Here is a 16,387-nt window from a genome sequence, read left to right on the forward strand (position 1 = left end):
TGCAGGCACTAAGTTCAGTGAGACAATGCAAGGCTTCTATCAGTAGAGTGATCTTGGAAATACAAACACCACCCACTGAGACTGAATAGATCACTAGAGGAAACAGCTGCATACAAGAAATTCATGCAAATTGCAGGACACGTTACGAAGATGAAGCTATTTGGAAACCTTTTCTTGACTGCCTCAAACACACTTCTTGAACAACAGGAATAAAATCCAAATATGCCGTATAAATGAAATATGATAGCATCTTTTACACACTCACTCTCTCCAATCTACCTACCCGCTTTCTCTTTTTAGGGGAAGTGTGGACTAGCACTCAAAAAACAGCCAAAGAAAAGCTTTATTTGTAACTAGTAATCAGCATATACATATAAACACATGGTACTTCTCCAGTGCCTTCCATCAAAGGATCTCCAAAATGTTTTTCAAACATTAATTTATTAAGCCTCACAACACACCTGTGTGGTAGGTAAGTTTCATTATCATGACTTCTGTAGTTGGGAAAATGGAGACACCAAGAGCCCAGGACCTACAGGGAGAACCGTATTTATGGGAGAACCAGGAATCTTCTTTCACTTTGACTTTAACCATGAGACTATTGTACTCCTCTGAAGGAAAGATAAGGATATAATTTTAGTAGCCTGTATAATATAGTAGCTGAACAGTTCAAAACACAGGCAAAAAAGTAAAATAAAAACAAAAAAATGAATAAAAGAAGCAGCCAGTGAAGAGACACTTGTCAAGGTATAAACTTTAATGTAAAAAAATTGCTTTTCTGAAATCTGTTTTTGCAAGTTGCTTCCAGTGATCTTGAGCTAGGCTGAAGGCTATACAGTAGGGATAGAATGAGATGGGATAAGAAGTGGCTAGGACAGCCAGCTAGTGAAGGGTTATATTAAGTGAGGAGTTTGTTGGGCCAAGGCAACAGTAAGTGAGGAACAATATCCAGCAGTCCAATACAGAGAAAGAGAGCGAGACAGGAGAAATACACAGATGATCTTTCATATACTTGTTCTAGTTTTGATTTAATTTAATATGGGTCACTGCATGGCATTCTGAAATGGAATAAGTTGGAACTATTGCTAATTTTCTGAATGTAGTGCCAGATATCTAGGGTCAAGGGCTTTGCTTCGTGGACAAAAATGGTGCAGGCAGGAAGGCAACAGACTCTCCACTGCTGCACACCTTGTGTAGTCATTTACATCTGTGCAAAGTGAGTGCAAATGGCCTGTGAGATGTTGCCAAATTGATCAGCAGGTGTTTCATAGCCAATTAGCACTCGAAGTGCACTGGTGTAAGTGACTAGAGAAGGTGCCAGTCAATAGAGAATCAGTCTTTGCCTAAGGTTGAAAAACTTAATCTGTCACTGATCTAGTATAAATAGCCACAGGCTTCTTCTCATTAGCAAGACCATAGAAAATGTGTATGTAAATAGCTTGTGACTCTCTTTATGTATTTAGTGTGCTAGTTATTATTTCAACCACAGGACTCTTCCCCTCCTATGTTTTAATTTGGAACTGGAGTGCACATCAGAGAATATGGGAGGGAATTTAAATCCCCGTCACGTCTCTGGCTTCTGGTACAGCAGACAAAGCATCATCACACAAAGACTGTCACATAAATATAGTATTTCCATCTCCTTTCTTGAATTTTAAAACTACTAAAGCTAATCAGATTGATTCCAGACAATCAGGAGACAGAATTGATTTACAGCTCTGCTCCAGCATGAGCTGAGGGGGATCGGGCCACATCTGGATAAGCTTGAATTTTAGTAATATTGTCATTTACTGTTGACTTAAAAAAATTAGACTAGATACTTGTGTTAAAACAATAGTTACTGGGAAAATACAGTGATTATTTTTTATAACATTTTGTAACAATGTTAACTTCCCATTCTAAATGATTATCTATCATTTTATAGCATGTCTATTATTGTGTCATCTGTTCCTCTGCAGACACTAAGCTAAGAAATAGTGTAAATATCAGTGATAGTCATCCTGGCAATGATCTTTGTGGTCACCTAATTGAAATCAAATCATTAAAAGCATCAAGTATGCATCACAGTTCTGCAGTCACCAGTGAGGAAAATAACACAATAGAAAGCAACACCTTCATAAAAGAAAAGCCTGCCCCATACTGTTAGTCTAAGAAAAACATTTGGCCAACACCAGGATAGCAACTAAATAACAAGACACAAGTGGATGGGCAGCCAATTTTTAAGTACTATTTAGGTCTGCAAGGGATGTAGTTATTTGATTGATAGCTGAAAATGTGGGAGTGAAGGTGGGGAAAACACTTTTCATAAAGTTAATCTTCTTATTTTTGACTGCCATATAGTGCCAGTAGGAGATGGAGTCTCTGTCTTTGGCCTGTTTTTCGTGGAGCTGGTGGCTTCTTTGGATCATATCCTAGTTTGATCTTAAGTTCTGCCACTGGTTTTATTGGCACCAGGATTTAGCCATTTATGGCTAGATTTTTAAAGGCATTTAGGCAACTAACTCCCACGTATAAGTGGTAAAATGTATTGACTTCCTCCTCTGGTTTAAAAGATGAGCTAAAAAGCTGAAGTGGTTTATTATTTTATCTGATTGGCTCATTCATCCATCCCTCCAAGAACAAATTCAGGCTGGAAATTAGAAGGTTTCTAACTAGCAGATGAATGAGGTTCTGGAACAGCCTTACACCAGGAGGTGGGAGTGGGGAGGGGGACACAAACAACTTAATTCAATTTAAGAGAGAGATGGACAAATTTCTGATCATGATTGTATAATGGGGTTGCTTGTGATGGCAGGGTGCAGGGTTGTACAGTCCTGGGACTCACTTCCAGTTTATGTCTTATGTCCTAAAAACTTGTGCTTCACGGTTTCACAGCCAGCCATCTGCAGTGGTCAAGAAGGGATTCCCCCCTCTGCCCAATGTATTTTTTGTCTCCTTTCTCTGAAGCACTGAAGATGGCTATGGCTGGAGATGGGACATTGATGGGATGAGCCAGGGGCTATGAGGAGGCACCAAGCATTCTGTCTCTCAGCTGTTTGGTTGGCTGGTTCTTCTCACGTGCTCAGGGTCTAACTGATGTGGGATCAGGAAGGAATTTTCCCCCGGGTCAGATTGGCAGAGACCTCAGGGATTTTTTGCCTTCCTCTGCAGTGTTTGGGTCCAAGTCACTTGCCGGGATTATCTAGGTATCTCTTACTTAATAATTTCCCTGCCATTGTGGGGGCCTTGGGCACTGGGGCACCTAGGTCCCTCCTATTTCCTCCTAGGCACATAATAGTCTAATCTCCTGGGGGCTGTAATACTTTGGTCTCATTTCAGTTGTCAGGTTTAGTGTGTAGGTGCTGAGTGGTATTGGGTCTTGTGATAAACAGAAGGTCAGACTAGATGATCTGCTGCTTCCTTCTGGCCTTAAACTCTATGACTGTGTTACATGGTATAAGAATCTATTCTCATTTGTGGTACCTATTGCCAGCATCACTTAGCTTCACTTTGTGGTATTCTTCACCCTATCGCTCAAGAGAAAATGCTCATACTCTATGAGACATCCTTGATGGCACATCTCCAGTTATAGAAATCGGGGGAGAGGACACAAAAGATAAAATCTATACAGGTCTCTGAATATGATAGTAAAAGGTCAGGACAATGTGAAAAAACACACACTATTAGAATATATTAAATATGGTAGATTACAATTAAGGCAGGGAGAGAAACTGAGAAAAGCAAGGATATTTTCAGCCCATATGCTGCTGTTACTTACCTCCTGAGTGCTAAGCCATGGCAGCATGACATATAAGAACATAAGTGATCCATTGTCCATGCCCAGCTTCTGGCAAACAGAGGATAGGAACGCCATCCCTGCCCATCCTGGCTAATAGCCATTGATGGACCTATCCTCCATGAATTTATCTAGTTCTTTTTTCAACCCTGTTATAGTTTTGTCCTTCACAACATCCTCTGGCAAAGAGTTCCACAGGTTGACTGGAGTTATATAGAGTTAATTATCCAACTACTCCATAACCCAAAAACCTACAGAGTTTCAAAATGCTGATGTATCTAGTCATCCTACAGTTTCTGTAGGTTGAGAGAGAAATATTTAGAGCACTAATAGTGCAATGCATTTGTTAATAACTACCAAGGGGCAAATTCACTGCTGATGTGTCACTGAATTCAGTGGAGTTGCATCCTCTTACATCAACAGTGAATTTGGCCTCTAGTATATGTAATGTATGAAGATGACCTGCTGAAATGCCAGAGCATGATTAATATTATTTAAGGCGATCTCTGCATGACTTCTTCAAATGAACAGAGTGCATTTAACATCATTATTGATGAAAGACCATGTCTGAATATCACCATGCATTTTGTCCCCTGAAGGCACTTTACTGTGGAGACCATACATTTGGCTGAGTAGCTCTCTGAGTCCTATTATTTGAAAGTACCACTGTTAACATGACCAAAGTATTAACGCTATACGGGTATTGATTACCTCACATTCACCCCTCCACTTGCCCTGCTTTTTTGGCACTTCCAAATCCATCTGATGCAGGGAGAGAGTCAGGTAGCTACTGAAAAATGAACCTTCTTTCTCTCTCACACAGGAATGCGGCAAACTGTAATAACATTAGATGCTGGGCTGGAATGGCCGCAGTTTTTACAGAGCTTATATTTAAATCTACAAAGCAGGATGTACTGTACTTTATTTGACACAGTCACAGTTCTGGGAAACTGCACCTGTATTTTCCCTAAGTGGTCCAGCAAGGGCATCCGCTCTCAGGCTTCTGCCCTCCCCGCCCTCAATGTTGCCCTCCAAGGTAGGGGACACATGTCCCTTTCCCTTCTGACCTGGATATTTCTAGGCTGCACAGTTCCCTGCCCATACGGTGTTATTTCCAGCGAAAGATAGGCTGCCCAAGCAGAACCTGCTTGCTTTCTTCTTTAGAGACAGTTAACAGGTGCAATCAGGGCCAGATTTAGGTACCGCGGGGCTCGATTCGAAGGAGCTGCTGCTGAAGTCCAGGACTTCATCGGCAGCTCAATCGGCTGCCGGTGCCTTCGGTGGCACTTCGGCGGAGGGACCTTCTTCTGCGGCAGCGATTGAGCTGCCACCGAAGACAGCAGCGGGACTTCGGCGACAGCTCCTTTGGGACTTTGGGGGGCCCTCTTAGGGGCGCGGGGCCCGATTCCGGGGAATCGGCTGAATCGCCCTAAAGCCGACCCTGGGTGCAATTGCTACAGATATAAGTTACCACCCAGCACTTCCTATGCAAGCCTATTTTATTCTTAAGGTAAAAAGCATTACATAGAAAACATGAAAAACAATAGAAGAACCTACACACATGCTAATAAGCTTACCAGAGTTAGCCCCAGCCTTAACATGGATTCTGGCAGGGGCAGTCCTACAACACCCAAGGGGGATTTCTTATGGTTACAAGTTCATAACAGCTTCAGCTCAGAATAAGCACACTCATAACATGTTTAGTTTACCCTTTATACAGTTCAGGGGTCTCTGAACTGGAGTTTCTAGGAACAGGTAATTAATAGACAGTGGGTTTTCCTCCCCAGGCTGTAGCTTGAAAAGGGAGGATTTGAAGTAGGTTATTTGCATTCTCGAGGTACTAAAGTCCTTTGAAATTCCTTACACCTTCCAGAGAGTGGATTAATCCTACACAGGCCTGGCCTACACTAAAAAGTTAGGTCACAGCTACGTCACTCAGGCGTGTGAAAAATCACATGATGTACTTAAGCCAACCTAACTCCCAGTGTAGCTCAGTGGAAGAATTCTTCTGTTGACCTAGCTACTGCCTAGAGGGGTGGTGGATTTACTAGAGGGAACTCCTCCCATTGGCATTGATAGTGTCTACACTATACTGAAGCGCTACAGCTACAGCTGTGCCACTGTCGCATTTCAAATGTAGACAAGCCCACAATCTCCTAGAGAAGGTACATACATACAATTCCACAATAACACATACACAATTGAATTTGAATACAACAGACCTCAATAATGTCAATCATAACGCAATAAAGTTTAACTAAATGAATAAAGTTCATTCAGGATATTATCAGAAGCTCCCAAGCACAACCAGACACAATGGAAAAACACATTTCCTCTATCTGCTACATATATCTTCAAGAAACGTGCTTTATTTTTGTGACTGCATTTGCTGTTCCTCAGCTACATCCTTGTTTTCCATTCATTTGAAGGCAGAGTCCTTGAAAATTGATGAAAAGAAACATATATTGTCCCGTAAGAGTAAGGGAGCTAAAATATCCTTGCAATTCCATCATCTTATACATTACGATGGCAATTAGCTCTAACCAACAGAACTGCCAAGGAACTCAAAGAGAAAAACACGGGAGTTCTCAAATTATATTTGACTTCCCTCAATTATATAGGATTATTTACAAATGCTTGGTTACCACATTAGTTTCTGTCTGTTAGTAAAGTGTTTTGTGATACATCATATAAAATTTCTGAATACAAAGAACTGCATAGATGTGAAATTGAATTACAAATTTATTTAAGCTTTTAAACAGATAACAATCAAATGAACTCTGCTGTTAATCCAGGCAATGCTTTAAAAATCATCCCTAAGGCATCTGCCATATCTTAAATCATTTTAAATGTTTTTAGAGTGTCTTCTAAGAGCGGCCTGGCATATTTCTCCATATAGGAAAACCTGTAGTCATTGCCAATTTTACAATATGCAATTTCCAAGAACTTTCTCATTTCTTAAAATGGCAATTGTAATAATGTGGTAACAATGTAGTTGTATTCAGATCTCCCAGGAAAGGCGTATTTTTCTCTTGTGTTGATGGAGGAATCTGAGTTAACAGGACTCAGAAGGAGGGGCTCTGCCTTTCCAAAGACGGTTAAACAAAATCTCCTCTTTTCATCACAATTTCTCCAACATTTATCCCCATTCGGTCTATGTGAATTTTTTAACCAGAGGTACCCATTGGTACCAGGTGTGAGGTACCATTGAAAGAGTATCAAAGACATTTTCTTTTATTGTACTATTGCTGGTCCTCTTTTCCATATTACAGCCCATTCCTATGGGATAATTTTTCTATCCAAATCCTTTTCCCACCGTGTCATATACAGACATTTCTGTGTTAGGAAAGGTATCTGCAAAGATTGATATAAATTACATATACTTTTTTGTTTCCTAGTTGACTAGAAGCCATCTCTTCTATTAAAGTGACCTTTCTGTCAGAATGACAGTGCTAGAAAGTTGAGAAACACAATGCTTAACTTGAAGATACTGCTACCAAGGGAGAGAGGGCCAAAGCCAAAATGCTCTTCATTTTTGAACAGCTTGATGAAAGCATCTGAACCCATAGTATTAGAAAAGCCAGTACAATTTGCTGTACATCCTTACTCAACTTCTCATAAATCTCACACAACATACTTAATGCTAAGGACTTTCCAAAGTTCCAGCCTCCAACCAAAAACGACATGTTACTAAATGAAACGTTCTTGCCCTAGAGAAACAATAGCTACAGGCAAATTGTTTCAGTCATAAATCACACAGCAGGACACAATACAATCTCTTAAAACTAAAGGCAAAAAATGCCAGCATGATGATAAGAAATCCCACTGAACAGATGGCTAACTTATCTCGGGAAAACTCAGGTTGAGGCTCAAAGGAAGGGGAAAGAGCTCTGGACATTGTAGTTGTTAAAATCAATTGTGATGCCAGTTTTATTTTATTTCCTCATTATGTTTAAAATTAATTGCAGTCCTTTGTCATTGAGATTAAACAAATAAGAAAAACAAAGAGATCACAGCTGGATCTTTAAAACCACAAAAGAGTTACACATTTAATACAAAAAACATGTATTAAGAACAAAACAAAACAAAAAGAAAGCAAAACGCAGAGCAGGCGTCTTATTTTAAAATAACCATCTGAAAACATTTCATTTTAAGTGTAAACAAGTAAAACTGAGAGCAATAAAAATGCAATTATAATCTAAGATTTTTAAATGGCCATTTGCAGTATACTAATCTCTGCAATATATTGCAGAGAAAAATACAAAATGAGCTCTTTGTATAGGCCTTGATCTCATAAGAATCAACAGCACTTGTAAATACTCTTGTACTTTTCATTACCAAAGTGTGATGAAAGTTGGCTTGCTGCTTGTGACTGCATCCCCTTTCATTAAATAGCACGGTGTCAAATGCTTTTGTGAAAATTACTCTTAATATTTTTACTTTACCATTAGCAAATAATAGACAGTAAAAGTTACATGTAAATTCCAATAATTACAACAAATCTCACTCCTGTTCTTTTTACTTTTTATAGTGCCATTCATCTGAGAGGATCCTAAAATGACTCTGAGTCATCTGCAGATGATGGAACTGACCATGAATCCCTTATGTCCTGTATGATTAAGTCCCCCTCAGAATGTGAGTCAAAAATTGAGAACATACATGTGCAAGAGTAGTTGAAAGTGTCCCCAAGCAAAGTGACCCTAGTATGTGTATCACCTATGGTAACTCATGAGAATAATATTTCACAGAAATGTCTCTAGGAGTACTGAAAGGGCAAACAGGTCACTGACAAACCACGGACCATGTGATACAGTAAAAGTGTTGGCTGCATTGTATTTTCTTTAGTTATGGGAGTCTTCACCCTCTTTGGGTCTGGAATTGGCTGTGATTATCACATTTTATTTTCTTGGATTGCTATACAGCTCAGAACAATGAAAAAGGAAAGATTTGCGTGAACTTTGCTTCATTTCTCTCACTTTCAGTTATTTTAATGTAATTTATTTTTATAATGCAATCCCTCCTTGTTTTGTGTAGACTACAAACCAATGAACTTTAGTTTGATTCTATTCCATAACTCTGTTATACCACCAGAGTTGACTAGTATAAGAAAAAGCTTCAGGGGAGCAAACATCGACTACAGAGCAAGTTTTTTAAGCTTACAAAGCCATTTGGCTTCAATAGAGCTCTGCTGATGAACACCAGCTAAGAACTTGGCTCTCAGATTTTTGGAAACTATAGAGATGACAAGGCTTATTAAAATGAACTTTGACACTGTTTTGTAGCTCCGCCCCCAAATACATAGTCTTTTAAAAAGATATCTAGTATCCCTTTATAGACACGCTTTCTGTTTTAGCAAGCAGTTTTGTGCCTTCATGTATGAGTGGATTGTAATCATACGACAACAAAGAAATGAGGAGTAAGTGACCACTTACCCACAGTACTCTTTACAATTTCCCATTGATAAGGGAAAAGAGGCTACAACCAAGGGCAACAACCTGAGCATAGATGTTGGGGGTGAAGAAAAGGGCTGGTTGTACCACTCTAGCAGCACAAAGGGACCTCAGCAGAAGCCCTGTGTGTTTATCTGAGAGAGATGGCAACGGGGAAAGAGATAAATTCTCACCTCCTCTCTCTATAGGTAAATACTTATCTTGTCTTTTTCCTAAGGAAATGTCCTTGCATGGGAAGCAACTAAGCATCTAGCTACCTTGCTGAGGTCTTTGGAGTTGTAAACAATGTGCAGAGACAAATCACATAAAAATATTCCCACAAGATTAAGTACAACATCTCATTCTGGCAATGCAAGAATCTGAACAATTTCAATGAAGAAATAATAAAAGCACACCCATAATCCTTGATATCTCATCCAGTTAATAAGTGTTACATAATGGCATCCCAACGGAGGTGGGGTTGAAAATTATGCGACTCTGCTGGCTAAGTGTAATATTTTGTTTGAATTTGCTTGCTGTGTTGTGTCATCATGGTAAGTATCATATTGGCCCAGTCCTCTGAAAGGGCAATTAGTAATAGATGGGCTCCTGGGGTATACAGAACATTTAAAAATTGTTTTAGCCACCACTTTGTGTGCAAAATAGGGATGTATTCTCTAAAATATTGGTCCAAAATTGCCATGTAGGACCATCATAGTTTTCTTTAACTGCAACAAATAAATTCCTGTTTGATATTTAATCATCAACTCAGGAAACTAGAGCTTTTATAGGGGCTCAGGAAACCCTTTTGTGAAAGTGATTAATCATGCTTAATGCATCAAAAAACTTTGGATTGTAGGATGACTGGGATGTCTGAAGTCCAATAATTTGTTCTTAGGCACTTACTTTTTAAAATCAGCTATATTCCAGATTGTGAGAGGAATAGCTTACACGGGAATACAGACCCCATGTTAAATTTAAAATGTAGATTTCAAGTGGGTTTCTTACCAATGGGCTTCAAAGTTTCCTCTATCAAGATGAAGATTCTAGAAGATCCCTCTTTGACTTCTAGCCCAGAGAGAGATTGAGGCTGAGCTGGACCGGGGGCTGGAGGCCAGGTTGTATAAGGCCTAAATAAATTGGACCCCAGGAGGGAAATGTTTTAAACTATCCTTAGAGTGGCAGTGTGCAGTTTTTAAAGAGCCATCAAAGGAGGAAACAGAGGCAGAGTGCTGCAGAGTGACCTTTTGCCATGAGGGGGTGCTGAGAAGTTGTCTGAGCCTGGTACAGGCCTGATTTTTGTAAGTACTGAGCACCTGCATTGCCAGCTGACCTCAGAGAGCTGCATGCAATCAGCACCTCTGAAAATCAGTCCCAGTACAAGTATGTATCTTCCTGAAAGAGAAGCTCTTTCACAGGTGGAAAACACAATAATAAAGTCATGGCCTGAGTGTTCAGAGGTGTGGAGTAGCTGCAGTGACTTAGTACAGAGCTCTGAGTGCTCGGCACCTCAGCAACTTCTTTTGCAAAGCCAAATGGATGGGTGGTGCAGGAGCTTGGTATGCTGGTTCTATGCCAAATGAGGGCACCCTATACTAGGCAAATTCTTAGTTGAGTAGAAAAGATGACTTTCTAGTTACTTTTCACGGTTCAGACTCTGCACAAGGGCCAGAAGGCAACCAAGAATCTGGCCCCAAATGTCCGCCCGCTACATCGGTACAGTGAGTATATCAGTCCTATTAGAAACCTATATTTTGAAACGCATAATTGCACAACTAGTTGCATAGGAGACTTAGGTATGTAGCCAGAGGGAGGGCTATGGTGCTGAGAGTACCACCCCGTCACAATGGACCACTGGGCTGACACAGTGCAGCCATTCTTAGGCTTCCTTCTCTCCTCTTCAGTTTTTGCTTCTATTTTTAAGAAGCTTTTTCTCTGTGAGTTGAAAAGTGACTTTCAGTGAACACTAAAACTGTCAACCTGTAGTTTCATACATTAGTGTTGATGACTGGTTTTTTAACCCTCAGGGTAATTCCCCTACAGTATTTATCTCTGCACTACAGCACTCAGTGTATATCTATACTCTCTCTATTCAGTGAAAAGCTAACATGACCATAGTGACGTGTCACTGTGGGATACATGATGCTTCAGACGTATTTTATGAGAATTTAAGATAGAATTGGCAAATAATAATCGTGAGCTAGTTTGTTTTTAGCATTTCAATTGATACCACATATCCTATAAACAGTTAAAGTTTTATATCATATCCACCAGATATTACCAGCAGCTGTGTTATTTCCATTCACCAAACTATTTTTTTTTAATCCCATGAGCCAATTTACTTGAAATATAATTTACTATCACTAAACTGGAACCTTCTCAGAGCTATGGCTAACACAATATTAATCAACTATGCATTACTCACATGGAGCACTTCTAGGCTAATATGTTGTTGCTCTGAAATGAAGAGGTTTTTGATAACTCACAAAGTCTCCATTAATCAAAATGATAAACGAGGCTGGCTGTTTTCAGACAGAAAATCAAAGTTAAACATGAGGAAAGTACTGGTGCAGAGAGAGAGGAGAGGTTAACAACATACATAGGACATTCCCTCTCTCGTGTAAAATGTTTATGTTAAGAGGAACCAGAGTTTTATTTTATGCATAAGCTGTCATGGATGGTAATGCTATGAGATGATTTGAGCTACTAAAGAATTTGCACAAACCATTTGCAAAGAATTACCAAACCCACACTGGAGAGTATGGAAGGAATTTCTTCAGACTTCAGCAAACTGAGAGCCTCCTCATTCATGACCCTAAAGGTTCTGTAACCTTAATGAAAATTGCACCCATTTTTATGAATGCATAACGCTGGATTTCTTTATCAGGCACTTCTTGTGGAGGAATAAAATATAGTGTTATATTTATAAGGGTTCCCTGCGTGACTCTTTCTAATATAAAGTAATCTCAAAATATGTTGTATTTTTGCTCTTTACATAACAAGAAAAGCATGAAGAAACCAGGCAGGCACAGCTGGGTTTCAAATAGTAATGTTTATTAACTATACACAAATCTGCAAGGCTTAACTATATACAACCTGCTGCTTTGCCTGGTTGCTGGTGTTTCAAAAACAGACCACCACTAGAGGGCTCAACAATTACACTGGTCTACAATTTTTGAGAAGTCGTTTGCTTCAGAGATAAAATGTACTATTTATTATGTATTTTGATGTGCTGAATTCAAATATGACAATTAAAACAACTGATTGGCTACTGTTTCTAAGATATTTAAGTTTGTACATTTTATATCTATGTATATTGTGTAGATAGTAGAGTTTTAATCATAAACTGTAAACCTAGGTCTTTTCATGTGTTTATGGTTGCTTTACATGATAATATTTCACCAGTCCTATTTATGTAACACATTAAAAATCAGCAAAAGGGTTATATAAATAAAATTTATTATGAAACAAAACTATTATGTACATAGTTTAGTCCTATTCAGTGTCTACTCGGCGCTTCTTGGCTTGTCTCTTGTATTCATTAAATGGAGCATCTCTTGTCACTGTCCAGCAATATTCTGCAAGCATTGATGGGCTCCGTTTCCTCTGATAGCGTTTCTCCATTATTGCAATGTCCTGGTGAAATCGCTCACCGTGCTCGTCGCTCACTGCTCTGCAGTTTGGTGGGAAAAAATCTAGACGAGAGTGCAAAAAATGTATCTTTAGTGACATGTTGCAACCAAGGCTTTTGTATGCCTTGAGGAGGTTTTCCACCAACAACCTGTAGTTGTCTGCCTTGTTGTTTCCGAGAAAATTTATTGCCACTAACTGGAAGGCTTTCCATGCCATCTTTTCCTTGCCACACAGTGCATGGTCAAATGCATCATCTCGAAGAAGTTCATAAGGACCAACAAAGACACCTTCCTTTATCTTAGCTTCACTTAACCTTGGAAATTTTCCACGGAGGTACTTGAAAGCTGCTTGTGTTTTGTCAATGGTCTTGACAAAATTCTGCATCAGACCCAGTTTGATGTGTAAGGGTGGTAACAAAATCTTCCTTGATTCAACAAGTGGTGGATGCTGAACACTTTTCCTCCCAGGCTCCAATGACTGTCGGAGTGGCCAATCTTTCTTGATGTAGTGGGAATCTCTTGCACGACTATCCCATTCGCAGAGAAAACAACAGTACTTTGTGTATCCAGTCCGCAGACCAAGCAAGAGAGCAACAACCTTCAAATCTCCACAAAGCTGCCACTGATGTTGGTCATAGTTTATGCACCTCAAAAGTTGTTTCATGTTGTCATAGGTTTCCTTCATATGGACTGCATGACCAACTGGAATTGATGGCAAAACATTGCCATTATGCAGTAAAACAGCTTTAAGACTCGTCTTCGATGAATCAATGAACAGTCTCCACTCATCTGGATCGTGATCGATGTTGAAGGCTGCCATCACACCATTGATGTTGTTGCAGGCTACAAGATCACCTTCCATGAAGAAGAATGGGACAAGATCCTTTTGACGGTCACGGAACATGGAAACCCTAACATCACCTGCCAGGAGATTCCACTGCTGTAGTCTGGAGCCCAACAGCTCTGCCTTATTCGTGGGTAGTTCCAAATCCCTGACAAGGTCATTCAGTTCACCTTGTGTTATGAGGTGTGGTTCAGAGGAGGAGGATGGGAGAAAATGTGGGTCCTGTGCCATTGATGGTTCAGGACCAGAAGTTTTATCCTCTTCCTCTTCCTCGTCTGACTCAAATGAGAATGATTCTGGTGCATCAGGAACCGGCAGTCCTTCTCCGTGGGGTACTGGGCGTACAGCTGATGGAATGTTTGGATAATGCACAGTCCATTTTTTCTTCTTTGACACACCTTTCCCAACTGGAGGCACCATGCAGAAGTAACAATTGCTGGTATGATCTGTTGGTTGTCTCCAAATCATTGGCACTGCAAAAGGCATAGATTTCCTTTTCCTGTTCAACCACTTGCGAAGATTTGTTGCACAAGTGTTGCAGCATATGTGTGGGGCCCACCTCTTGTCCTGGTCTCCAATTTTGCAGCCAAAATAAAGGTGATAGGCTTTCTTAACCATAGTGGTTATACTGCGCTTTTGTGATGCAAAAGTCACTTCACCACAAACATAGCAGAAGTTATCTGCACTGTTCACACAAGTACGAGGCATCTCTGCTCACTTTGACTAAACAGAAATGTGTCCCTTTGCAAAGTCAAACACTGACAAGAGAGCACAACACTGTATGATTTCTAGAGCTGATATAGGGCAATTTGTTCAGCAGAGTGATGTAAGCTTCGTTATGATTGCATCATCCATGACTTCTAGGAATAACATGATGCAATTCATATCATGTATGATGCAATACCAGTTTCAGATTGCATCATTCATTGTTTTGCCTAAAAAGCAAGTACTGTCCAAACCCAGTCATAGATTTATTCATAGATCCAGTCAAAGATGTATTTTAGTCATTTCTAGTTTAAATTGAGATCCCTTCCCTTTATAACTCACTTATCCTCTGCCATTCCCAAGTCAAGGGTCGTATATACTGACCCAATAGCATATCTTGAAAACTAGAGCCAATCAACAATTTTAAGCATCATTTTTGTTCTCAGTGACCCAGAATTAGTAAAGTTTGACTACATTTATTTCAGAAGCATTTTGGCTGTAGAGCAGTGTTATTAAAGGGATACAACTCTTCTCCTACACGCTACGGTAAAGCTGGGTGAAGTTCAGTGCTTTCTACTTGCTGAGGGCTAAATAATGCAGGTGACTGCTTTAAAATAGATAATTAATCGTACAAAAAGAAAATTTAACCATAATTTCTTTCTTTGTACATTCTGAGGCAAAGGCAGATGAATAAAGTCTGTAGGTGAACTAGCTTTAATAATTTTGGTTGTGTAAAATACAATTATAGGCTAATTCGATTAAACAGAAGTCCATGTGAACATTCCTTAATTTGTTTTGGGTTTGCATCCTTGTTTTGCTTTGTGCTTGGGATTGGTTTAAACTCAAAGCCTCAGAGTAAATTCGGTCAAAATCACCAAGTTTCAATTTGGTTTTGCATGAATATCCTAAATCTGTTCATTCAAAATGGGACCTAGTTTTGCAAATTACAGGACAGATATTTAGAAATTTGATCACACTTTCTAGCGTACTCAGAGGAGGAGGCCTCCCCAGCCAGCAAGCCAGACAGACTCTTTGAATATTAGCCTGATCCTGAATAAGTACAGGTTAATATGTTAATATTTTGTTGTAATTTTGCCTTAATAAAAAGTTAAAACAATTCAAACTACTGACATTTGTTGTAGGGGCTGCGTACAGCTTGCAACTGCCAGGATTGCTCCTGGAGCCTTTAAATAAAATATTAGTGTTACATTAGCTAGCTCATCTGGTACAGAGACTGATTTAAGCGATAGGTTACGTGCGACAGTTAGTAGTTCTGCAGTTTAATGTCTGAATTCCTTCAGAACTCTTGGGTGAATTGCATCTGGACCTGGTGACTTATTACTGTTTAATTTATTAGTTTGTTCCAAAACAACTTCTATTGACACCTCAATCTGGGGCAGTTCCTCAGATTTGTCGCCTAAAAGAATGGCTGCGGTGTAGGAATCTCCCTCACATTCTCTGCAGTGAAGACCAATGAAAATAATTCATTTAGCTTCTTTTCAACTGCTTTGTCTTCCATGAATGCTCCTTTAGCATCTTGATTGTCCAGTGGCCCCACTGATTGTTTGGCACCTCTTCTGGCATGCTTAAATATTTTGGTGTTAGTTTTTGCGTCTTTTGCTTGTTGCTCTTCAAATTCTTTTTTGGCCTAATTATACTTTTACACTTAACTTGCCAGAGTTTATGTTCCCTTTTATTTTTGTCACTATGATTTGACGTCCAATTTTTAAAGGATGCCTTTCTTCCTCTTACCTGCCTCTTTTATTCTGTTGTTTAGCCATGGTGGCATTTTTTAGTTCTCCTACTGTTTTTTTTTTTAATTTATTTGGGATATACATATAGTTTGAGCCTCTATTATAGTATTTTTTAAAAGTTTCCATGCAGCCTGCAGGCATTTCACTCTTGTAACTGTTCCTTTTAATTTCTATTTACCTAGCCTCCTCATTTTTGTGCAGTTCTCCTTTTTGAAGTTAAATGCTACTGTGGTGGGCTTCTTTGGTAT

The sequence above is a fragment of the Chrysemys picta genome, chromosome 3 (genome assembly GCF_011386835.1).
Source record: "Chrysemys picta bellii isolate R12L10 chromosome 3, ASM1138683v2, whole genome shotgun sequence".
In the NCBI taxonomy this organism is placed as follows: Eukaryota; Metazoa; Chordata; order Testudines; family Emydidae; genus Chrysemys; species Chrysemys picta.